This window comes from Macaca nemestrina, chromosome 1 (genome assembly GCF_043159975.1).
Source record: "Macaca nemestrina isolate mMacNem1 chromosome 1, mMacNem.hap1, whole genome shotgun sequence".
NCBI lineage: Eukaryota > Metazoa > Chordata > Mammalia > Primates > Cercopithecidae > Macaca > Macaca nemestrina.
The window spans coordinates 113,856,130-113,870,591 of record NC_092125.1 but is presented as its reverse complement, the minus strand read 5'-3'; the positions used below and the strand labels follow the sequence as shown (position 1 = coordinate 113,870,591).

The 14,462-nt window shown below is 38.6% G+C and overlaps 1 protein-coding gene across 3 annotated transcripts in view; it reads left to right on the top strand.

Annotated features, from left to right (window-relative positions):
• The window catches only part of LOC105479088 (uncharacterized), a 157,641-nt gene that overhangs the window by 112,974 nt on the left and 30,205 nt on the right, over nt 1–14,462 (top strand). The window lies entirely within an intron of this gene.

The following is a 14,462-nucleotide window of genomic DNA, read 5'->3' as shown; positions in this document are numbered from 1 at the left end:
TAATGTAAGAAAATACAAGTAAATGTCACACAGGTTCTATTTAAATAGTGTATATATGTGTGTGTGTGTGTGTGTGTGTGTATATATGTCATAAAGAATATTTTTAAAAGAATTGTTGGATTTAAATTTGGACCATGCCCTGTAATTTTCTCTAGTTTCTTACTCAGTTTTATATAAATTCAAAATACTTAATCTACAAAAGCATACAATGTGAGATATTATAAACAGCTTTATGCCAATAAATTTGAACTTTTAGATGAGTCAAATTTCTCAAACAACACAATTTACTAAAGCTGGGGAAAAATATAGGACATCTGAATAGTCTTATACCTAATAAAGAAGTGTAATCCATAATTCAAAGCCTTTCACTACATTCCACTTCCAGTAATTTTGTAGTAGCTCGTATTAGACAAAACTTTCTGTAGAAAACAATTATTCTTGAGGGAAATAAAAAACTGCTTGAAGGCACTGGATAGTGACTGAAAGCAGACAGGAATTGGAGAGGAATTCATCCCTTCAATATAGCATTTTTTAAGATTTACCTTGATATGCCTTTTGTCTGAAGGCACTCTGCAGTCTGTACAATATAGGGCGACAATAACAATAATTCAAGAAGAGAACATTATTCTTAGCAGTTCAGGGAACCATTAAATGGAGTTAGGGTTAACGGAACAGAGAGTGAGGTGTCAGGAAGGCGGGAGTCTGAGAGAGAAGCCCCAGAATGTGCACATAAACTCTGCCCAAACATCTGGATGATCCCTAAACTATGTATGTATGAGGAACTCTGAGGAGCCCAGTGAAAAGCAACAGGTGAAAGTCTGAAAGAACTTACTAGAGATTTCAGCTACTTCCTCTCATAGGGGAGAGAGTTTGGGGTTTGAGTCCACCCAAGTTAACTGCCTGAGAGAAAAAATAATCAACATTTTTCAGAGGGTGGTAACAGTATCCAGTCACTACAGGGGTCCATCCAAAATGTCTGGCGTACTATAAAAGAGTATTACACACACAAAGTGAGAAGAAAATACAATGAAGAGAAATAGCAGTCAATAGAAACATACTCTGACATGACCCAGATTCTGGAGTTAACAAAGACTTTAAAGCAGCTACATAAATATTTTCAAAGATTTTTTTAAAAACATGATTATAATTAACGAAGAGATGTGGAATCTCAGCAAAGAAATAGAAGTTATTAAAAAGTGCCAAATAGAAATTCTGGAGCTGAAAAGATAAAAGGCATCTACCAAAAATCTACTACAAATATTATACTAAAAGGTGAAATATAATTTTCTTCCCAAAATTAAAAATAAGACAAGAATCTCTGATTTCAATACTTCTAATTAACATGATACTAGAGGTTAAAATTGTAATGGTATAATAAGGAAAAAGAAATAAATAAAGCATATAAGGATTGGGAAGAAAGAAGTAAAATATATTATTTACACAGAGCACAATTGTGTACCTGGAAAATCCAAAGGAATTTATAGATAAACTTCCAAAGTTAATAAGTCAGTTTAGCAAACTCACGGGATTCAAGGACATTAATAAAAATCAAGTATAGGTATAGTAGCAACTAACAAGTAGGAAATGAAATTTAAAGAAAATATAAAAGCATCAAATATCTAGACATAAATATAATGAAAAATGTGTGTTATCTCACACAGAAAACTATAAAACAATATCAGAGAAATTAAAGAAGAGCTAAAACGGAGATCCATAGATCGGAAGACTCAATAGTGCAAAAATATTAAGTCTCCCCAAATTGATCTATACATTCAATGCAATCTCAATTAAAATTCCAACAGATGTTCTTTTTAAAAGTAGATAAATGTATGTGGAATTTTATATAGCAATGTAGAATGACAGGAATAGGTAAGAGAATCTTTAAGAAGATTAGAGTTTGAACGCTTATCCTACTACATACAATAATTATTATCAAGTAATTAATACAATGTGAAGAGAGGCATAAAAATAGACAAATAGACGAATGAAACACAATAGAAAGTCTAGAATCAGACCCACACATATATGGACACCACTGGTCCATGCAGAGCAGTGGGAAAAAGACACTATTTTAATCAATGGTCAATTGGATATCCATATGAGAAAAAACAATCTTGACTCCTGTCTCATACATTATTTAAGGAATCAATTCCAGGGCCAGGCGCGGTGGCTTACCCCTGTAATCCTAGCACTTTGGGAGGCCGAGGCGGGCGGATCACTTGAGCTCAGGAATTCAAGACCAGCCTGGGCAAAATGGTGAAACCCCATCTCTACTAAAAAATACAAAAAAAGAAAAAAAAAAAATTAGCCAGGCATGGTGGTGTGCACCTGTAGTCCCAGCTACTTGGGAGACTGAGGCAGAACTGCTTGAACCCAGGAGGCGGAGGTTGCAGCGAGCCAAGGTTGCATCACTGCACTGCATGCACTCCAGCCTGGGCGACAGGGTGAGATTCTGTCTCTTAAAAAAAAAAAAGAAAAAGAAAAAAATAATTTCCAGGTGATTTTAGATCAAAATATGAAATGTAAAATAGTAAGGTTTCTAAAAATTAATGTAGAATGATATTTTGTATGCCTGGAGCAGGCAAGGATTTCTTAAGTAAGACATAACATTCCTAAAAAAAATTAAAATATTGGCATTTTCTGTTTATAAAGAGGCACCATTATGAGAAGGAAAAAGAAAGTTATAGAATGGAAGGAAATGTATGTATACAAATATTATATATAAAATGACATCTTGTATATATTTTTTACAATTTAAAAAGTCAGAAAACCTAGTAAAAATTGGATGCTATTTTCTTCACAAAAAAGAATATTCACATTGCCAATAAGCATTTTTTTCAAGTGCTCAACCTCGTTAGTTATCAGGAAAAAGCAAATTAAAAATACAGTGAAATATATGGTGTATCAACAACTTGGCTAACATTTAAAAGACTGAAAATACCAAGTATTTGTGATGCTGTAGAGTATTGGAACATACATACATTGCTATTGGGAGTGTAAATTGGTACAATCACATTGAGAAACTGTTAGTATATACCGAAGTTGAACATATGCCCACCCTATGACCCACTAGTTCTATTCCTAGATACATGCCCAGAAGAAATGCATACAAGTGTTTACTAAAAGCCAAACCTAAGAATGTCCATAACAGCATTATTTAAAATAGCCAAATTAAAAACAATTCAAATGTCCTCAAACAATAGAATGGAGAGATAAACTGTGATATATCCATGAAACGGCAAATTAATGAAAGTGAAGACACTACTGCCACGTACAACATGGATGATTATCACAAGTATAAAGTTGAGCAAAAGAAGCTAGACATCAAATAATACACACTTTATAGAAAACTCAAAAACAGGTGAAACTAATGTATGGTATTAGAAGTCAGAAGAGTGGGCATCTTTTGGAAGGAGAGTGGAGACAATGGTTGGAAAGGTGCCCAAGAAGGGCTTCTCAGATGTTGACAGGGTTCTGTTTATTAATCTCTGATGGTTTGGTGAGTGATTTGGGTGAGCTTGCAGTGGGTTATTTTGTGCTACATGCATATTTTCTGTATGTGTGTTTTAATTCTTCTATAAAAGGTGTATTTTTGAAAAAAAAAAGTTATGGAGACAGAAAGGACATACATGAAAGAATAGGAGGCAAGGCAAATCATCTGAATTTATACATTCTTTGGCATCAATTGTAAAATGCTACAGAAATTTAGGGAGGGAGAAATCACTGAACTAGATTGGTCAGAAAGTGTTTTCTTGCACTTGGTATAAATTGATTTGGGTGTGGAATAATGGCAGGATTTGGACAGGAAGAGAGGGTAAGATGCAGACACAGGAACAGTCTTGGAGAGGGTGGGGCCAATCACTCACTGTGATTGACAAAGAGGGGACTTGCTTGGAGGAAAGATTCCCTTTGGAGAGTGAAAAACAGTCCTCATCACATTGCTTGAGCTTTATATGGCATGTTATAGTTTACAAACCTCTTTCTTGGGCTCTCTGTTATTTGATTATCACAATAATTCCATTTATTGCTGATACAGACTCAGGTTTAGGAAGATTAAAGTCATTTGCTTAGAGCTACTTGATAGCTGGGGCTATTTTCCTGGTCTAAGGAACTGCTGAACTGGATCCAATCCTAGTTCCATCCAATCTTAGATCCTAATGGTCACAAAATTCTGAAAGAATGTGTCAGATGGCGGCATATCAGGAAATGTAGAGAGTGACCTATTGGCACAGAAATGTCTTGTAAATATATTTATCAATTCAATATTTTCTTCCACTGAGTAAAGAAAGGTCTGTTTTCCATGTTAGAACACATATTGAGGTATCCCTAAATCTTAAACAACTATTCATGATAAAGAGCCCTAATGAAATTCCTTGGAAGCTTCTAAGAAGAGGACGATTTTGCATTCAGCCTCCTCTGTCCCATCCTTGGGCTTGCAGGCAACTGTAGCCAAGAGCCATGGTCTCTCTTGAGACGGTGGAAAGCTGCCTTGTCTCATTAGACTGCAAAAGTCGTCCCTGTTTCCTCCTTTCTCTAAAAGAAGAATGAAGTTCACCTCTGGTGGCTTTATCTTTCCAGGAAAAGGAAACTCAGGTCTAAAGCCATCTATTTACAGATGAGGCCATAATTATAGACAGGGATACTTAGCAGCTTTCAGCTCACAGCTCTTGTAGCTTAGGTCTCTGTGTGCCAAGTTCCAGACCTGGACCTGCCACAGAAGTATCGGCTGATCTTGGAAAAATCATGAAACCTGTTTGTTTCTAATATCTCCTTGGGATATATTTGGTAAACAGTGCTTTGGCTGAAAAGAGTGGATGCTGGCATGAGGAAAATGGAGATCTTAACAAATGTGTAGAATGTTAATTCTTCCATGTCGTTCTCTTACTCCTTTAGGTGTTTTTCAGGCCTAGCTATACATTGGAATCAACTGGCAAACTTTGAAAAAAATCACAAAGCCTATGCCACACCCCAGAGGTTCTGAGGTGCAGCCAGAGTATAGAACCTGTGATCTAGGTCATGGCTCTCACTGGAAAACAGCTGTGGCACTGGTATAGGGGCAATGAGGGGCTCATGCAGATCTCCCTGTGTGGGCTCACCTGGCCTTCCGAAGGCCCAGCTCTGACCACTTGGGACCAAAGTGACCCTTATTATTAAAGGCTTTTAACATTCACAGAAAGAAAGTACGTCAAGGATGCGTGAAATCATGACAGAAGCTCCTTCTCCTAGGAACTGTGTCATAGGAAATTACCGGTTACACTTAAGAATAAAGACCGAATAGAGAGAAGCCAACTCTATCCACAACCAATAGATGGCGCTATTGTCCAATGCCCTGCCATTTAGGTCTCTGCCAACCACTTACTCTTTAATACTTGCTAATTTGCTGCATTTGTGCATGATTTTGAAGTGTTCTAGAAACATTTTTGACTCCACATATCTGAGAAGTGCAAAAGCAGCAATAATATTAAAAGTGTTACTTAGAAAAGGAGCATAATTATGACAAAATGAAGGTAGAACCATTTTTACAATTAGAAGGTGGTGAGAACATAAAATGTAAGTTTGTACATGCATGCGGAATTAATTTTTAGACAGTAGGGACAATTCCAAAGGGCAGAGTTGATCACGAATCCTGAGAAAAGTGTTGTGCCTCTGCAACTGACAATAAAGAGCAAGAGATACAGAAATGAATGAAATGGGAAAGTTTATAGTGTGCAGTTAGATAATTACAATGCCTAATACGTGCTTTATCTTCACCATAAACTACGCAAGTGCTCTCCTTTCTTTCATCATCACCCAGCCAGCCAAAATCAACCACTGTCAATTAAATTAGACTGTTTTTAATTTTGGAGAAGGCTGGGAGTTGTTCTGGAATTTGGAACTAAGCATGGTAAAAGCTCTACTACTTAACTTCTGGAGTAAGTCAGGGACTAGTTCTGTAATCTGAAAGACAAATCTGTATTCTCAAATCTATACTACTTCAATGTGGCAAGGCAGCCCAGTCTGACACTAACCATAACTGCTAAGGAGGTCTATTCACCACACTTGCAGAAATGGTTGGGGAGAAGGGTTAAATTAATGAACTTAAAACGTCTTCAGCAAGTGACACTATTGCTTGGGAAAAAGAAAAAAAGAAAAATAAGACATTTAACTGGTTCATGTTAGGAAAAGATACTTAATAGAATACATCAGCAGGAATAAGAGTATATCTGAATTAAAACTCTGAAAGTTTGACCTTCTGTTATTTACTGAAAGTACACTGGGAAACTGCAAGCTCAAGCTCTCTAAGACACTTTGAATTTATAGTATATCAGTCAGGATCCAATTAGAGAAGTAGAACAAATAGGACATAAATGTTAAGAGATTTATTACAAAGAATTGGCTTATGTGATTGTGGGGGATGGCGAGGCAAGTCTGAAGTCTGTAGGGCAGGCACTCAGGAGGGCAGGCTGGAACTGTCAGGCACAGGTGGAAGCTGCCATCCGTAGGTGGAATTTCTTCCTCTTCAGGAAAGCCTCAGCTCTGCCTATTAAGTCCTTTCAGCTGATTAAATTGGGCTCACCTGGATTATCTAGGCTATGCTCCCTTTCTTAAAGTCTACTAATTATAGTCTTAAATTACATTTACAAAATCCATTCACAATAACACCTAGATTTGTATTTGATTCTGTAACTGGAGACTGTAGTCTATCCAAGTTGACACAACAAAAAGACTATCACAGGCTAGATGCGGTGGCTCATACCTGTAATCCTACCATTTGGGAAGCAGAGGCAGGAGGATGGCTTGAGGCCAGGCATTCAAGACCAGCCTGGGCAACAAAGAGAAACCCCATTTCTAGAAAAAATTAAAAAAAAAAAAAAAAAAAAAACTTAGCCGAGTATGGTGGCATGTGCGTATAGTTGTAGCTACTTGGGAAGCTGAGGCAGTAGGATTGCTTGAGCCCTGGAGTTCAAGGCTGCAGTGAGCTGTGATCACTGCACTCCAGCTGCCTGGGTGACAGAGTGAGACCCTCTTTCGTTAAAAAAAAAAAAAAAAAAGAAAAGAAAAAGAAAAGAAAAAAAAGAAAATTAAGACCATCACAAATAGTGTTTAGGAATAAGACTTTCTGAATAGAAGCGCTTCTAGATTTAAAAAAAAAAAAAAAAAAAAAAAAGGATCCTGTAGGCCCTAGGAACTGGATTCTTATATGGAAACCACAAATGTCATGGTCTGGCAGATCTGGTGATATTCTTATGTACACAAACCCACTCATTTATTTAGTTATTCAACAAATTTCAATGCATACTTACTATTTGCTAGTCTTTGTAGTAAGTGCTGACACTATAGGAACATGAATGATCCTTACCCTCAAAAGGCCCACAGACTAGTAGGAGAGACAGAGACACTGTGAGTTACAATACCTTGTGGCAAATGGTAGTTCAGTTGAGCCTCTAAACCTAGTTGTGAAATTAAGGAAGAGGCACTTAAACAGAATCCAGACTTAAGCCCAGGGGGATGCAGCATTTAGAGATGGAGAGAAGGGGTGGAAGAAAAGTCATCGTGTGATAATCCCAGCCCCAGGCCGTGCTGAACCCCATGGAGCTGGTGCTCAAGTGGTCAAACATATTGTAAAGGGACAACTCAGGGAAGACTCTCCCAGGTCACTCCTACTTTATGTGTTTTTGAGCCTTGCTGTTAATGGTATGTCCACAGCGCCCTCAGCCTAGCCTCTAGGTCTTCATGGAGGTGCTGCTTCAGCCAGATGTGAGTTTGCTGCCAAAACTGAGAAACTGCACATGGTCCAGGTGCTCAGAGCAATGGCTTTCTCCTCCCATCTCAGCTTGGCCAGTTCATCTGCTTCCCTTCAGAACATCTACCTCCTTACCCATGTTTTTCCTCCCTTGATGTTTTTCCTCCCTTGACCTCCTTTCAAGTAATCAGGCATGTGCACTGGTCATCTGCACTATTCTTTAGCCTAGGAATCTATTCTTTTTCAAAATGGATTAAGCAATGTCTTCCCTCCCTCCCTCTCAGGACAGAGAAGGTAAATGAAGCCCACTGTGAAGCTCCTTAGAACTGGTACTGCCGGCCGGGCGCGGTGGCTCAAGCCTGTAATCCCAGCACTTTGGGAGGCCGAGACGGGCGGATCACGAGGTCAGGAGATCGAGACCATCCTGGCTAACACGGTGAAACCCCGTCTCTACTAAAAAATACAAAAATCTAGCCGGGCGAGGTGGCGAGCGCCTGTAGTCCCAGCTACTCGGGAGGCTGAGGCAGGAGAATGGTGTAAACCCGGGAGGCGGAGGTTGCAGTGAGCTGAGATCCGGCCACTGCAGTCCAGCCTGGGTAACAGAGCGAGACTCCGTCTCAAAAAAAAAAAAAAAAAAAAAAAAGAACTGGTACTGCCACACAAAAGTGTAGTACAGGTTGGGTATTGCCATCATCTGTCTGTCTCTATTAGCTATTCATCCATCCATACTGTCTAATCACTCCTAAGCTGTGTGTCACTGAAGGATAGAAATCATTGTTGAATCTGTAATACCTAGTACAGTTTCTACAGCTTCTGCACAAGGCAATTGTTCATTAATTTTCTAGTGAAGTTAACGATAATGAGATCATTTGAGGGTTTGGGAGACGGAGCATTGCAAACAGCTACACCACTGATGCTATAATTCCTAGAATGTCCCATCTCCTACTTCTGGCTAATTACCTATTTGAGACTCAGTTTAACACACCATCTTTGCTAAGAAAGTCTTCTGTCCTAAGTACCTTAGTAAGAGTACTCATGTCTGAGTTGAGTACCTTCTCCTGCTACCATAGAATCCTTTGCACACTTGGGTCATTTCTCTTACTGTGGTGGACTTTGCCTCTTGACATGAAGGGAAGGTCTATGAAACGGGGGATTATGTTCTAATAATCTTTATCAGCATGGCTCAATTCCTGGCACAATGCAAGAATGCCATAAATAATAAATTAGTAGTATTATATGTATTCCCTTGATTTTGATTTTTGTCTTAGTATTAGCCTCATGCCATATAGACTGTTGTGTAGAGGAAATATTACTTAGATAGGTGCTTAAAAATTTCTTCTGTGGCCTTGTCAAATGTGTAGAAAAAATGAAGTCAGGAGGTCTGGGTTGAGTTTTTAACCCTATATTTTCTTAGAGAAGATATAATTCCAAGCATTTTGCTTCTTTGAAGCTTCTCTTGAGCAGATGTTGTGGGTTTTACCTAGACTGTGTCCCTCACAGGGTCTGGACACCTGGGAGGTTAGCATCAAACAGGGATAGCAAAATGCACCAACATCCAAGGAACTTCAAAGGGGTTACTGGTGGAGTAAATTATATCCTTCCATTTGTGTTAGTTAGTTTGTTTTTTAAACCTCAGAGTGTTCATACGTGTCCACATTATTGTGGACTCTTTAAAAGGAGTCAGAATGTCAGAATTTATTTTTGTATGTCTGGTTCCTAGCACAGAGTAGGCACTCAGTAAATATTTACTGATTTATATTAATGTATCTGTCGAGCATGTACCTTCAAGTCTGGGACGAGGTTCTGATTTTATTGTCCCTAGTTACTGATCCATTTCTCCACTAGACCATTTCTTTTTGCTCTGAGGTGCCTGGCAACCTCAGAAGTACAGAAAGACAAAGGCAAAGGAATTCTGAGTCATGCGTGCCAGGGAGGACGTACACAGTAGAGTAACTCATTTTTAATAATGGGCTCAGAATTATGAATTGAAGCATTAACTAACACCCTGTGGTGTCCTGGAATGTGACCACCAAAAAACCATTGCCATAGGGGCAGGTCTGGGTTGGTTGAGCAACTTTCAAATGCCAGCTGGACTACAGGAAGAGTTTGTTGCATTAAGTAATTTATGGGGTGCTACGAAGTTCCTTAAGCTATTATTAAAAACATGCAAACTCCTCCTTGGTTAGACCTCTAGTAAGTCAGACTTCTAACTAAGCAGAACTGATAGGCTCGTCTTTTGATGTTTAACGAGTTCTGCAGCAGATGTGAGATGTGATGGACAGGGCTGTGGTGGTGATTTACTGGTCATGAAACAGAATGATGAGAGCCCTCTCCTGAAGAAAGAAAATGTAGCCAAAGGACAGGTTTCCCCCTCCCCTCCCCACAACCCCCTGCCTTCCTCTCCCACCAATCCCTTCCCCTTCTTTCTTTCTGCATGTGTTTTTGATTTCCTTACCCCCCTGCCTCTCAAGACTGGGATCATTTCCATTCAGGCACACACAGAACACTGCAAACTAATTAGCCTTGGATACAGCCACAGGAAGTCAGGCTGCCAAATCCTCTTTCCCCCACAATTCCTCAACTTTCCGAGCCTGCCTCAGGCCCATGGCCTTGCACTGGGCCTCTCTGTATAAGTTGCCAGTTCTAATTTTGCAATTTCCCTTCACCTCATAGAATATGCCCAAGCCTGCCAGTGGATGGAGGGAGAAAGGCTTTGGAGTCAGTCTTGTCCTCTGGACTTTTTCCGCTAGCCCCTTCTCTGCTTTCTCCCTACAATTAGGGAGACGTATTTGGATACAGTTTCAGTGTTGACTTGTCAATCTGACCTTTGTTAATGCTTTTTAAAGGAGAGCATTGCCTATCATGCAAGAAGCTTGGGAGAGTTCCCCACTAGGCTCTTCTATCCCACTCACATCTCCAACTCCCAGGGGCCCTGTACCTCTGACTTTTCATAAAGGTTAAACTATTTTCCCACAAACTGTAGATGTCAGCCCTTCCCTAATTGATTTAGCTTGAGCGTCCTTGACACTGGAATAGGGTGTGAAAGGAAGACAGGGAGAAGAGAGAGGGCTGAGAGGTAGAGAGTTGATAGCCTGGGTTCTGGGACCCATACAGGGGAGGCGTGGTGTGTGGGCTCCTCATAAGGGGCACCCCTCTATGGAAGCCCTGAATTAGAGGCAGTCAATGGTAGCTCGCAGGCCAGATCTAAGCCACAAAATAGGAAATTGGTTGCCAACATTTAAAAATCAGAAGATTTCACATAAAAATCCAAATTGCTTGCTTCCTAGAAGAAAATTAGATCTGGCAACACTGAATCAACGTTCAGTCTTACATGATACAATTGGCTGAAGCTGAGTAGCTCCTCCATCCTAGAAGTGGAGCATAAACTCTCCAGGTCACTGAAGCCCCCACTGCCCACTATTGTCTTACTTGATATTACCTACCTGGCTCATGAAAACATTTGAATTTGCCACTTTTGCTCTAAATAGAGACAGGGAAATTTAATATTGAATCATAAGATACTTGGTAGGCTAGAAAGTATGACTTTTCCTCTTTTCTATGTCATTCAATCACATCAATGTACATACCGTGTTAAAGCAATTCCTGTTAAGTTCTTGGGCTTCCTTCGCTATTAGATTGTGAGCTTGCTGAAGGCAGGGGCCTTGGCTGTCTTGTTCATCATTATACCCCCAGTGCTTTGCATAGTGCTTAGGCATCTAACACATTTTTTTGACAGAGTTTCTTGATTTGCTTTCTCATTCATCAAACTTTATTGAATATTTCATGCGTTGTGCTAGGTATCATGAAACATGTTTACGATATCATGTGACATGTTCCTCAGTTAGTTCAGAGAGCAGGAAATAAGATGTGCATAAAAGTCACAGAATTCAAGAAGTACCAAAAAAGGTGGTTTTGTAAAGCAAGTTCTATGGGTGAGCTTCTCAGAGAAGGATGCATTTGAGTAGGCTTTATAGGCTGGGTAGGATTTGGCATGGTATTCACTTATTTTTTTTAACCACATCCTTTATCTCACCTGTGCATTACAGGGCCCATTTTTTATCGCCAATTGTTATCTCTCCCAATCTGCCAGTGACTGAATTGTATTAATTTCTAATAGTTGTTAAATGGCTTTGTTGCTGTGTGGTAGGAGGCCAGATACTATGGAAAGCCATGAGCTCCAGCCCACATTGTGGTAAGCCTAGCAGAATAGAAATAGATGCATAATAAATACTTCCCATGATAACGGGAAGGATTATCAAAAGTCTTGATAACGATGATAATGAAATAGCTTGGGCAGAAGGCAAAAACATTAAATGTACCAAATGTGAAATGCAAAGCAGAAAAATCATCCTGTTTTCATGAGCTCCAATGAAAGAGACGTGCACTGTCACCTAAGCACCCCATAGGGTGCTTTTCTGGACCTACTGCCAGCTACAGCGGCACCTAACACCTAAGCTATGTTAGGTAGCAGAGTTCACCCAATCCTTGTGAATCAAAGAAGTTCTCTTGGGCTCTCAGTTCAGTACTTGGAATTCCCTTCTCAAAAGCCTGTTCACTGTAACCATCATTTGCCATTCAGATGGGAATAATCTCATGGCACCTTTGTTCATCGGGCCTTGCTCCAGAGAGGCAGGAAAACTATCGTCAGGAGGGTTACAGGGAGGGGAAGGTAGTCAACCAGGAATATTTCAAAGAAAGTAAATCTATGCCTAACATGTTTTCTTTTACACAAATTTTATAGCACTTGAATTATGTTACCATTGATATAGTGTCATCAAATATATACTTAAACTATGATCAAATCATGATGGGCATCATTAGTAAAATACCACTAAAGGGAAAGTATTTGAAAGTTCAGTTTTAGTTCAGTAGAAATTAGTATATACAGTTCATGGCAAAATGCTCATTCCAGGAGCCCTATAGAAAGATATCTGCAATAGTTATTATCAATACAATCTTAGAACTGTTTAAAAAAAAGAATTCTGAAATTATAAATTATATACATATAATAATAGTATAGATATGCTAACTATAAAATGGAAACCTCAGCTCCAAAGAGACTTGAGTTTTCACATTAGATATTTAGTCATCTATTTAAATTGTGGATAGGAGAAACACATAACATCTATGTTGTGACTCAACCCTCCCATACCCATTACAGACATCGCTAATTGATCACATAGTTTGTTACTATGGTACTAAGAGTTGTCCCTCAAAGACTTTTCAGATTATATTGGCTTCATATGCTTTAAATTTGTGTTGTATGGTTAATCTGAACGTGATGATACTTTCAATATATTCCTGCTGACAAGCTGGGTTTTTAATAATTTTAATTTGCTAAGATCTTCAGATCTGAAATTTTGGAAAGGGCTCCACTTGTTGAATAATATGCTTGAATACTTCTATGTTTACAGTGGATGGGAAAGAATCTCAGCATATTTTTCTTCTGGTTTTCATGTGGTCAATGATATCATTATGGCACCCATGGTGGATGGCAAATGTTTACAAACAGCCATAAGAACTGTGTTGCTTTACAAATATTACAAATGTTTATAAATGTGAGAGCTTCAGAGATAGCACAAGTCTATGAATGAATGCTCAAAGAAAACTTAAAAAAAAAAAAAAGATTTTTCAGCACTTTGCTCAAAAAAAAAAAAAAAAAAAAAAAAAAGATTTTTCAGCACTTTGCTCAGACAGCCACTCCTAACTACTGAACTTAATATTCAAATTGAAAGTTATTTTCCATCCATAATCTAGATCTTCACAAAAACAAAATATTTCTGAAGATATATTTCAGGTCACATAAAAGAGTACTTATAGAGTACTTCACAGCTCACATGCATTATTGAATTTAATCCACCTAATATCCCTAAATGAAAGATACTAAAATTCCTATTTTACAGATAAGGACACTGAGATTTGAAGGATGATATTAAAGAAAGATGGATATTTTATTGCAAGTTAGTTATCTGATCTCAGAGCCAATAAATACTTGATTATATGTGACAACTCCAAATTGTCAGGTTATACCAGGATTTATACAGCAGAATTTCTTAGATAAATCTTACCCTTCACTCTCTTCCCAATTTTACTCTGGTTTTTAGAGTCAATCTCTCTCTTTTTGCTTAACCATTATTCCTCTTTCTTCTTCCTCTTTTCCCACTGAAGTGTGCTCTGTAACTCTACGAATTATAGCACAAGACTCCATCTCAAAAAAACAAAAAAACAAAAAAAAACTTCTCAACACTAGTGAAGAGGTAGAGTCCTTGCCCAGCCCAAGCCACCAGCACTCAGCTATCTCTTGGGAAGACAGTTAAGTCTTCACTCTGGTTAAAGTCACTCAAGCTGACAATCCATATCCAATAAAGATCTGTGTCTCTGGAATCTTTGATCAGAAGAATTCTGATACAATGCAAATAATTGGTCCAATTTGTCTTCTGGTTCCCAAAGAAGATCAGGTAGAATGACCAACTTGAAATTAGCCAAAAAAGCTCATCTCTAATTACAGGAGCAATTTGGCATTTAGTGATATGTCCCAGCATTAGTTCACACAAGACCCTTCTACGTGTACTGCTCAATAAGATCTGATGTAAGAAGCTTGGATTCCATCGTACATAGTATTCAAGAAAAAGTACATAAGGCAAGTTGCTGAGAAGGGGTTAACAGCGGTGCAGGTATTACTTTGAAGCATATAATTCCAATAATTGATATGAGCATTAGAGGATTCTCTCTCTTTCTC